Below are 12374 nucleotides of genomic sequence, written 5' to 3'. Positions count from 1 at the left end.
AAAGGATGCAGTTGGTGGTGGGTTTCTTTTCCTGTACTGTTCCTTTCACTCATGGTACCAACTTTAAAAAGGGCAAAACTTTCTAACATCTAACAGCAAACCCCTAAACTTCTGTGCTGCTGGGCAAGCTGCATTGTTCTTCCTGTGTTGTCTACACTGTGGCTACTGATTGGCTCTATTGTAAAAAGTCAGCATCATGGTTTAACTCTTCACCTGACTGTCAGTGCAGTTGTCTATCATGGAGATTGGGGTTCAAAAGTCAGTCTTGGAACAATGTTTTTCTAAATGCAAAACATTTAACTAGCCTATGACAAGACATGAAATTTCACACTTTGTTAGAATCAGTAAACTGAATTGATGAGAGCATTCCAGACACATGCATTAAATACTTTTTAAAACATGAATATTGGAGGGTGATGATCTCCTGACAACCATACTTTCACCAGGCCTTGAAGAACCTTTTCTCCCAAAAAAGGGTTCTCTGCATTAAAGGGGTTTCTATAGGAACCCTTATTCTTACAGAGAACCCTTGAAGAACCCTTGATGGACCCTTTCAATGAAAAAGGGATTTTCAGATGCAAATAGTTCTGGGTAGAACCTCTACCCAGAACCTCAGAGAACCCTCTTGGAACCCTTATTTCTAAGAGTGTAGCAGCTGGTTTTTCTGTTTCACTTGCTGCCTTTTTGTTCTTTGTCTCCTTTTTCTTCTCTTCACTCTTTCCATCTCTCTTTTCCTCACACTCAGTCTTCCCTTGTTTTCCCTGTGAAATCCAACATTAAATGTAACCAAGCAATATCCGAAATAAAGATCAGTATTCATAAGTGTGGATCTGGAGGTCCCACAGGATCTTACTGCTGCCATTTTCCACTACTTCACCACAAACAGAGATTATATGTGCAGTAAAAAGACAGAGGTTGCATAGTCCTCAGGTAGGTTTTGTTGTTACATGTTGAAATTCGTGTTTACTTGAAAAGAATCTACAGAATTGATAGTAATATAATATCTCAGAATTTTCTGAAAAGAAGAATTTTTGTGTAATCTCTACTTTATACTGAGTTCTTTATGGGTTTTTCTCAGTTTTGCAGCCCATGTTGCAGCCATCTTTGTACAGTAACCCAGAAAACAGTGGAGAAAAGTACTGAAAATCAGACCTGTTGTATATTTTGCAGTCAGCTATAAACCAGCAAGGTGGTTTCAGACACCAGCTTTAATTTTTTTATTTCACAAAGAAATACTGAAAAGAAAAAATGATTCCCAAAACATGAACTGCAGTATAATTAGTGTAAAAATGTATTCAAGGTTAAATTAGGGCTTGTGATAAATGGCTTGTTTTACAGCATCTTTGTTCAGCACATATGCAACAGAAAAAGGAAAAATAGAAACAGACAGACAGCAGCAGGAACGCTGCAGAGTACTCAGGGGATCTTGAAAGACAGGCTAGTTCACTGTACAGCGCTCCGTCAGCAGCAGCTTGAGATGCAGTGTTCTCCATTAGAGGAGCAGCTTGCAATCAAGCAAGAGTTTGTGGCGGTGAATAAAAATCTGCAAATGGAAAGCAGATCAAATCTGGCAAGAGGAGATGGAAAGCTGCAGCAGGAGGAGATGTTAACATAAATGACATATCAATCACTGTTTCTGGATTTTGATCCACTGTGCCATAGGATTCTCTGTTTGAAGATGTATCTAGTCTAAGTCTACTAATTAAACTATGATTAGGTTCTACTAATTAAACTCCTTCGGACTCTTAGATGTTCATCTAAGTCAATTACAATATATCTATGAATTTGACTTTCTCATTACATCTTTTTCCCCTTATTTCATCTTGCAGTTTATAAATTAAAGTGAGGGCTGTGCGCATTAAGTCGGGCTTAATCAAGTGGAAACTACCAAAGCCCCATGACTGCAGTCAGCAATCTCTCTGAGCCTCTCAGCCTATTGCCATGAGCCAAGGCTTCATCAGGCTTATGAACACTGTGTCATATCTGAATTACAGCTGACGGAGGCAGCAGCACGTCTGAAAATTCCCTGTCTGACTAATGAACTGTCCAATCCACAATCTTCACAACTATTGGAAAAAAAAAGAACGAAGGAGACGTCTCAGCGCTCTCTAAAAGAATGATATATCTTCAATAGCAGTGAGCAATATGAATGATTTAAACGAGCATCTGTAGATGCATATCAGCTGTCAGCTGTCAGCAGATGAAAGCAAAGATTGGCTCACAGGAGTCGATGAGAGAATGTAGTAGCAGCGTGTTCTGGAACGAAAAGTGGAAAGAAAGCTTGGGGACCAGCTGTCGCTGTTACTACTGGCACCCCAGTGCATGGCGATATGAGGCCCGGGGCATAGACGGAGCCTGTGACAAGAGTAGGAATGGATTCCAGGGTGTCAGCAGTGGGCACAGCAACCCTCGAATCTTCGCTGCTCTGGATATTTCATATCTGTCTTCAAATAACTTTCAATCTTTCTTTTTAACTAAGCCTGAGAGGACTTTTTTAATCCTTAATCATAATTTGGAGACTTCAAAAGGTGGGGGAGGAGCTCTCTCTTCATATTTTCTCTTCAGCTGAGCCGAAACATAGCCAGTTTGATGTGCACTAACTCAGCTTGTCAACGGGTTATGAGCTCTCTGGCCTACATTTCTGTGCTCTGACTTTATCTAGCGTCAAGGAAAGGCCAGTCACATTCTGTTACTGAAATGTGTGCAACATGGTGGCACGCCAGGAAAAGCACACTCACACCAGAGAAACTGACCAAGAAAAATCCTGCACTAAAATAACAATTCTATCCATCCATCCATCCATCCATCCATCCATCTATCATCTATCCATCTATCTATCTATCCATCTATCTATGTATCTATCCATCTATCTATGTATCTATCTATCTATCTATCTATCTATCTATCTATCTATCTATCTATCTATCTATCTATCTATCTATCTATCTATCTATCTATCATCCATCTATCCATCTATCATCTATCTATCATCCATCTATCCATCTATCTATCTATCCATCTATCCATCTATCTATCCATCTATCTATCCATCTATCCATCCATCTATCTTTCCATTTATTGATTTATTCATTCATACATTTTAAATAAATTTTAATATTAAGAGAAATTACAATTAAACTCTGAATTTAATTTTATGACAGCTTTAATCTCTTTTATTTATATATTGATGTGTTTAAAAAATGTATGAAAATAAACCTTAAATCCCTTTCCTATTTTTTTTTCATTAATTTATTCAACAAGGACCGTGCCCTTTAAGATTTTGCTATGAACTAAGGCTGTTTTTCATTTGTGTTTCCTGGTCAGATGATGTAAATTCCTTTTACCTAAAAAATAAATAAATATTAAAAGTCCTTCCAGCAGTTTTCACGTAGTTTGTTTATCATATCATAACTGATTTAAACAGGCAGGAAATGTATAAATATAAATATATAAACAGTATATGTGTGACATTTTTGGTATGTCATGCTTTTGGCATTGCTCTAGTCTGGAATAGAATAGTCTGGAATATTGATCCAGGTACATGAGATGTAAGCAGAACATGCATGAAGATCTGCAGTGTGAGTGCAGCCAAACACACCTGCTCAACAACACACACATTCACAGTTTTCTTCCAGTGAACATGCTTTGCTTTTCACAGTCTGGGACTATGTGATGGCCGTACCTACAGCCACACAGTACACGGCGGTAAGCCCACTACATCAACACATGTCACTTATGTTAGTTTACGAGTTAACACCATTCTGCTTACTTATTTGGTTTAAATTTAGTTGAAATGCTTTAGTTCAGTTTTTGTTAGCGCACTAATATATTTTTAACTCAGTTTAAGTTTTGTTTATTTAACATGAATTCTTTTCTCTTAATGGTGCTGTGGGGCCCAGGAAGTGCGATGGGCCTGTACCAAGACAGCTGCTTCCAGAGGGGAGACTGTTTGCTCACTCTTTAAAGATTTAGATTTGTTGTTTGGATTTTGAGTAGATTGATCCTATCTGATGGAAAGGGAGATTAATAGTATGGCAGATGCCAGTGGGAAAGGGTTGCCACCCGTCCCGTAAAATACGGAATTGTCCTTTAAATGACAAATAAATATTGCGTCTCGGCTTGAACCAACACGGGACGCGCTTTGTACCGTATTTTCATAAATGTACAATAGCCTACACATGTCAGTCACACACATCAACACTAAACCTAAAAATAATTAAAACACAGGAGATACAACAACCAGTGAAAATTTTGTTTCGGACAGGACCTTCGCAGGCCCCAGCACCCTCGGTTGGCGGTCACGGTTGCCTAGAGACAGGCATTACTCATCCGCGCTCATCAGAAGAGCATCCCAGCATCCACTGGATATGTGGAAAGGATGTTTTCCAGAATGGCCAGCAAATGGAGTAACTGCAGGAACAGGTGCTTCATGGAGTTCATGAGGTGTGAGCTCCTGATCACTCAACTTTGAACAGTCTTGTTTAGAGTTTTACATCACTTACAGCACTTTGAAAGAGAGTTACTCGGTGCTGCAAGGAGTAACAAGAAGTACACTTGGAACAAGAAATAATTCAGCGAGGTTTAAATCTGATCTACTCCACAGATGAGAGAATCACTAATGAACCCAAAACAGTTGTAGTAGTAGTGCTGCGTGGCTTTCTGTTAGTCTGGTTTTCTTCTCTAAGTAAAAACGTATCCAGGGTTCAGAAAGACAGGACCTGCAGCAAGAACAGTTATACACTTTAAAAGTTCTCACTTTAATTTCTAATTTTAAAAGTTCCGTGTTGCACACTCTACACACACATCTTCTTTAAGTGCCACTAGTGCTGTTGCCATGTGATTGATCACACAGTATTAACTAGGTTAATTACACAATAGTTAGACTGTGTGCGTTTGGGACTTTATTATATATTTTCATTATGTTAGTGGAGATCCATGTAATCACAGCTTTATGTAGCTTAAATAGCAACACTTTATGTCCAACAATGTTGCACAAAGAACGTATTCATTGCTAATAAAGTATTTCAATCTTTAAATTTGATTAATTGCTTTCTTGATCACTTCTTTACTTAAGACACTGGCACAAAACCAAACATACCAGTGCTGTGGGCGCCCCACCCAGCTGGATTAGGGCTGTGGTGGTTATGGCCAGAGTGTCACAGAGATCGTAGCTAGGAGGTGGACCCAAATGCAGAAGAGAGGACAAAGGTGTAAACGAACAAACTTTTTTTAATGCTTGGGTTCATCTGTGGGAGGCTTGGTCTGGGTGTTGATAATGTTTCCTGGGAGAGGACAGAGGATTAGTGGAGGCGGTGGAGGGTTGCGTCTGGAAATAGTCTTTGTCTGTGTAGGTTGTGTTTGGCAGCAGGCAGGTTGGCAAGGTTTGATCGAGGCTGGAAGTCCTGATGCTGAGTTCTTTTCAGAGGATCCCCTGCAGCTTGTTGCAGCGATTTGAAAAAACTGAGAAAAGACAAAAAGCCAGGTGATAGCTGCACGGATCCACAAGATAACTTACAAAAGAAGACCTGATTACCACGCAGTCAAGAGAGATAATCTGGCAAAGACTGGAGCTCCTGCTGGTTCTTAAACAGCAACCTGATGAACAACAGGTGGATCCAATTGTTGCTCCAGACTCTGCCCTGAAACTTCCAGGAAACCTGCTCACCCCAACCTGACACACCTGTAACACTCACACACACAGTCAGAGCATAATCATGACACAGATAAGCTGTGGTGGTGTTCCTTGTTTTAATTTCTGAAAGGTGACAACCCTACAGTGGGATGCTCAGTATAAAACAATCTGAGCAGTGGGGTTTCTTATTGATCAAAGTAAATGGATATTTCCAGTGTGCATACAATCTGTGCTCCTCCTCCAACCTGTCTTAAAGGCTTATTTTTCTGTAAAAATAACTTAAAATGTTCTCATTTGTTGCGATGGATAAAAGGAAGCTTCCCTATAAACAATCTGTCTCCTACATCAACAATGTTTATGTCAAGTTTTTTTCTTTTCAGAGTAAGAGTTCTGTGCCGGAATAACTTCGGTGCACTGTGTAGCTCCTACTTCCTGGATCCTTAACCAATCACATGCGACTTCCAACGGTTGCCAAACAACGCAGCGTTTGGTATTTGTTTTTTGGTATTTGTCAGCAAAATAGCAGCAGTGTGCAGGTATGGCCAGGTTTGGCCAAGTGAATACTGTGTTTGTCCTTATAAACTTAATAAATTACTATTAAATTAGTTTATTAAGTGAGACTCAGGGAAAAACAGCTGGCATTAGTTGATTAATGTAGCTTTTGTTTACACTCTATTTTATGCTAACGTAAATTAGAGCGTGAAATTAGCACTAGCATAGCAACTTACTGTGTGTGAATCATCTTCGCTTGTCATCGTGATGTTTGCTGGCGCTATGTTCTCCGTCCTCCATAGACTGTTTATAAAAGAACCGTCCTCCCACAAACCGGCAACCCGCGTGAAACTCGTCGAGGGAGGGGGGAACGCTCTCCGAGCTTTTCTCTTTCGACTGCAGCTCTGATTTGAAACACTAAGTGTCAATGCTACTTATTTTGCCTTTAAATTGATGTAAGCCAACAGACATATACAACACATTAAAAACTTGCCTTGTCTTCACCCTCTTCATCAGCCTATTTTCCAGGGAGAGTTGGGGGTGAAGCATGCCAGTCCAGCAATAGAAACATTAAGGGAAATGACATATCGTCCAATACGAGTTTCCTGCTGTCAGTGTAAATATGTTTATGTTACCAGAACATAAGTTCTGGTAACATAAACATTCGAGGATAAAAGCATGCAGCCTTGGCAGAGTTTTGTCTTTTGGATGTGACTTTTTTATGAAACACTCACCGTCTGGATGCTTGAAAGATAAGTCCACACAGCTACTCCAGTTCAACGAAATCTTTTCAATTTACTAGAGATTTTCTAAAAGGGAAAGTCAACAACATAAAAAATGGCAGAAAAGCTTACATACTTACATATGCTCAATTTATTCATATCCCCATTTCTCTCTGTTTGTCCTCAGAATCTTAGATCCTCCCACTGAGGATACAAGGAGAGAATGAACAGCTCTATTTCTTTCTCTCTTTCATGAAATAGCAATTGTCAAGTCACCACTAGATTTCCAATAAACTGACGTGTCCAGGGAAAGCCTTTGAAAAGGGTCTGATTTATAGGTGTTATATCAGTATGAATGATAATCATAGTTTTAAAAGAATGACATACTGATATTGAGTTAATAAAAATTATACCATCATAAGCTAAAGTCAACTGATTGAGTTTTGTAGAAGTTTTACAGTTTTTTTTTTATCTCCAGTTCCTATTAAAAAATAAAGAAAGGAAGTCAAATGTTTTTTTTTTTTTTTGTTTGTTTTTTTGTTTTTAACAAAGGTAAATTAATTGATAACAGTACGGTTTTCAAATTTTCTATCGGTGTCCTTATGAATTATTTTGACTATGACGATGTGTTATAAATAGATATTATGACAGTAATAGCTGCATTTGTCAGACTTCTTATGGATAACTGATTTTCTGTTAAAGCCTCTGAGGACAAAAGCACTGAGTGCTGCTTTAGATTCAGTTTAACTCTGTCATGTAGCGTCGTTTATGCTTTTCATTTGCATTGCATAGCTCAAGTTACTCCCTGTCTGTTTATGTTAGCAATAACATTGCTTTGGTTATCCCAACCTAGCACTGCGCTAGCTTAAAAGCCAGTAAGTAACTACTGAAATAATGTAAGTGTACAAAATATTACAGAAGGAGCTGTTGTGTGCTGACCTTATTTCCTAATTAGGTCGAGCACTCTGAATTAAATCAGGGAACCAGGCATTGTCTTTTTGGTGCTTTATTGAATAGACTGCTTAACCACATGCAGCCCTCAGAACCTTAACTTCCTTGTCTCTTTTCCCTCTCCCCCCACACGTTATCACGTAAGCACGTAACATCAAATATCAGTACATGGCATCCCCCTTTTCCTCAAAATTAAAGTTCACTCTGACAAATGTTCCTTATTGTTTTCATTATATTCTTGTCTAACTTCTAACACTTTTCTGCCAACTGCCTCATAAGTATAACATTTTCTCATAGCCATAAACCATTTATTTGCACATTTATTTTGTTTTACAAACCCATATTTCAATGGTTTTCCCTATTTCATTACACAATCATGAACCCTCTCAGGAGGGTTTCTAGCCCTCTGAGATCTGATTGTAATCTGGTTCTCTGGGCCCTGAGCACCCTCCTGTGATGTTAAAGTGTTAGCATCAACCTTTCCATTCATATCACGTCCCCCCTTTTCAAGTAGTATCATGTCCATGATGTCCCTCTCTGGTGTCATTTGTCTCATATTTTTTTACTTGTGTCGTATCCGTTGATAACGAGCACCATCAGGTGATTCAACTACGACTTACGTTCCAGTTTTCCTCACAGCTTTGTGTGGTGTTGCATTAAATGTTGTTGTAAACTTGTCCACTCTGTCTTGTTGAACCAGTACTGTGTCTCCCATCTCCACTTTTGAACACTGAGCACCTCTTCGCACATCAGCATAAACCTTAGACTTTGCTTTCACCAGATATCAGATATCAGTACATGACATGAGCATTCCTCAATCCATCGGCTGTGTGTTGAGACACATTTAAGGGGAAGCGATGTGAACTCAGAGAGCAGGGGGGAACCAGCGTATCCTCATTACTGGTTCGTAGAAAATCCTACCAAAAGTGATGCACAATAACTGGTAGGATTTGATACGAACTTCCAGCAACACAAGAGATCAGTGCGCCTGCGCAACAGAAGACGTCAAAGCAAGAAACTACATTTAATACCCCCTGTTTGTCTTGCTAGGTGTTTTGCGGTTTCACGTCTTGAAAAAAGAAAAGGCTACTTTGGTAAGTGTGGGCTAACATAGATTTTTAAAATCAGTGTTTATGAACAGATATTACCAGACCGAAATAATATTGGATTGTGTCAGATCGTGTTAAATAATAACACTAGTTTCACTGTCAGGGGTTAGGGTGTATATGCACATAGCCTAGGCTGTGTATGTAGACTGGTTTAAATTACTTACAACTATATCTTAATAATTTTAACTTTAATGTATCAGACAGTTCGTATTTGACCTGATATCTTTGGGAACAGTAACTGGATTATTCAGGATGTCTTGATTGCCAATAATGAACAAGCTAGACATATCATAGTAGAGCCTACAAATGTACTGGGACAAAGCAGAAAACTTGTAGAAGGATTTTCATGTAAATTGTATTGATTGTTCCAACTGCAGCAATAGAAAGTCAACTCAACTGTTGGAGCAACTATCGGCTTGGGGAGGTCATCTTATATTTTTGTTTTTAGGCATTATGGCTTCAGGAACATCACAGCTGGCTGAGATTCTCAGAGAAGCACACTCTCTGGCAGGAGAACTTAAGGCAACAGTGGTAATGTGATGTTTTCTAAACTTTCCTTTTTTTAGTAAGAATCGTGAACACTTATGTGTAACTGTTATGGATAGCACATGCTAACTATATTTACAAAAATAACATGGTGCTGAACACTAAAATAGTGGACTGAATGATGTATTGTTGGCACGTTCGATCTGGTCTCTGTGCTGCCTCTCCCAGAAAATGAAGATGAAAACTGTGTAGTCCATGTGCAACTGCGAATTGAATCTATTTAACCAAAGCTGTTCTGTAGTGGTCAGCATGTTTACCAGTACTATTTGGATTATGTTGCCATTCTTAGGGAAGAAAGAAAAAAAGGAGGAGATCCAAGCATAATCCATGTCCTTGGAGACTACGAGATGATGATGGCAATATACTTCCCCAAACTATCAAGTCAAATTTATCAAACTCACATGGTTAGTTTCTTATGTCTGAGTTTCACTAATGTGCAACGTCTTTGTTGTTGACATATGACTGGTGAGGGCTTGGTCCCCTTATGGGCAAGGAGGAATCTAATGTGGATTTAAAAAAAAAGAAACATAAAGAGGGTTCACTGCAGTTTGCAGACAGGATATTGGTGAATCAGCAACACACTGTTATTGACACTGTCCTGTACTGTTGACACACTTACATTACAGTCATTTAGCAGACACTTTTATCCAAAGCGACTTCTAGTGGTTCAGCAGCAGCTTTAAGAGTCTTAAGGATACAACTGGAAGGTATTTATTCATCCCCTGTGGGATTCAAATCCTGGTCTCCCACATGGGAGACTGACGCTCTACAAAATGAGCTAACCAGCCACTTAACATTGAACTTTATTTTACAGTGAGACAATCCAGATCCGTCATGTCCAGTAATCCAGAAGAGCCTTCAGTAGGAATGTCTGATGAGCAAGAAGAAAGACTAGGTAAGTAAAAAGACATTTTTTCTAACCTGTTTCTAATAGAGTGTCATAACCTTAAGCACCATCTGGCCATAATATGTGTGTTAAAATAAAAAGATAGTTTTTATTTATTTATTTATTCATTCATTCATTCATAGTAATGGATGCACATCACAAATGATATTAGTGTTAGAAGAATAAAGGCTAAGCTACCGAGCATGGTTTACTCTTTCGTGGCGTGTAGAATCGTATTCTCTTGAAGAAAAATGGGACAAAATAAAAATTTAACAAGCTGTCTTATTTTAGCAAAAATCACAAAGATTGTGGGGACTGAGTTACTTGTTAGCATAAATTATTAAATGCTTTCTGATAGAATGACTGTTATCATGTGTGCATTAGTGATCACATGTGTGTATGTGTAGGAAACACACTTTTCCTCTTCACTAGTTTTAATCCAAACACATTAATGCATGTTAGCTTTAGTAGTCAGAATTATCATTTTTGAATTATTGCCATTTTTATTGAAAAACATTTTTGCCACAATCCACTAATCCAGGATATTTCTCCTTAGAATATGACATATAAATTGAAATTTCTTAGTGGCGCTACAGTAGCTAAATTGGAAGCATTCCACATATTTTGACTTAAGAGAATACTGTCACCTCCTGTCATTTTAATATTTCATTGGCCTAGATCGTGATTTTGATATAGTTTTGGATGATTACTCAGGCCTGATTTTGCTTAATCAATGCATTTTATTCTTTCTGAAACAGACTCTGTCCTTACAGAGCTGGAGAGCCTGCTCAGTGACGCAAACGTTGTAGATTCCACCCCTGACATGAGCTCTCAAACAGCCGCCAGTGACTGGAAACTGAGGAACACTGCCTCTTCTGAGAGGTGGAAGGAAGCCAGACCTCAGCTTTTAGACAAGATGCTGAGACAAAACTGCATAAAACCACGACTCTGTCAAAGATGCCAGAAGACAGAATCCATCATTAGATGTGCTGAATGTATGCCGATGCAATACTACTGTAGTGATTGTGATGTAATTTACCACGCGTCCAAAGCACCACACAATCGGACATCCAGGGCCAACGGCTTCCACATGCCTCTTCCCCAACAGCTGTGGTGATGAGCGATGCAGAGGGCAATTATTCACATCAAACATGCGGTAGTATATATATACTTTGTGTCTTTTTGTGCCAGGCAAACTTTTGTATACACTTCCAAATGTTATGGTTTTCTTTGTTTTATCATTTTCTCTTTTGTAGAATAAAATATAAATGGAATCATGTAAGTGGGAAAAATGTGACAGAGTAAAAATCCTTAATTTCTTCTGCCTTAAATGACAGTTTGTAGTAGTTATCTTCCTTCAGGACTGTTGGAAAACCAACTTTGTGACAACTTCAGGAAACTGGTGTAGATTATTATAGATAACAAAAATGTTCACAAAGAAAACTGGTTGACAGTCAAAAATATATTTTTCTATCTAGAATTTCTATATGGGTTATTCAGTAACTGTAGTATGTAAAGTTGAGTAGTACACAATGTTGAAAATATGAAATTGTGTGCCTGCATATGTGTGTTCTTTCCTGTTAAAGAGAAAAATGTTTAGGTATTCAATGAATCCCTTTTCTTTTGCAGATAGAATATTACCAATGGAATTACCACAGCAAACCTGTAAGTGTCCTGCAGAGAGGGCGACTGTAACCCCTGTTACCAGGCCGCTTAGGAGACTGTGCAGCATCCGGGTCCTGCTACACATTTTCTATTAGCACCACATCACTGACTTCATATCCTTCATGGAATAAATAAGCTGGCCAATCCCATAAAATTGACATGCCTCAAGCCTTCTGGACTCCACTGACACAGTCTCCTCATCTGCAGACGTGCATTCTGCAGCTGCAGATGTGCCTTCCCCCTGCCGTATGCATGTAGAGAGAGGACTTGGATTAAGATTTCACAGAACATACCAAGCCTGTGATTTCGAGACACTGTACTAACCGGATCATCTTCTGGTGGCTCCAAAAGTGTAATTGTGTTCCCAGACA

The sequence above is a fragment of the Melanotaenia boesemani genome, chromosome 3, assembly GCF_017639745.1.
Source record: "Melanotaenia boesemani isolate fMelBoe1 chromosome 3, fMelBoe1.pri, whole genome shotgun sequence".
In the NCBI taxonomy this organism is placed as follows: Eukaryota; Metazoa; Chordata; class Actinopteri; order Atheriniformes; family Melanotaeniidae; genus Melanotaenia; species Melanotaenia boesemani.
The sequence above is the reverse complement of the archived record's forward strand: the minus strand, read 5'-3'. Positions refer to the sequence as shown.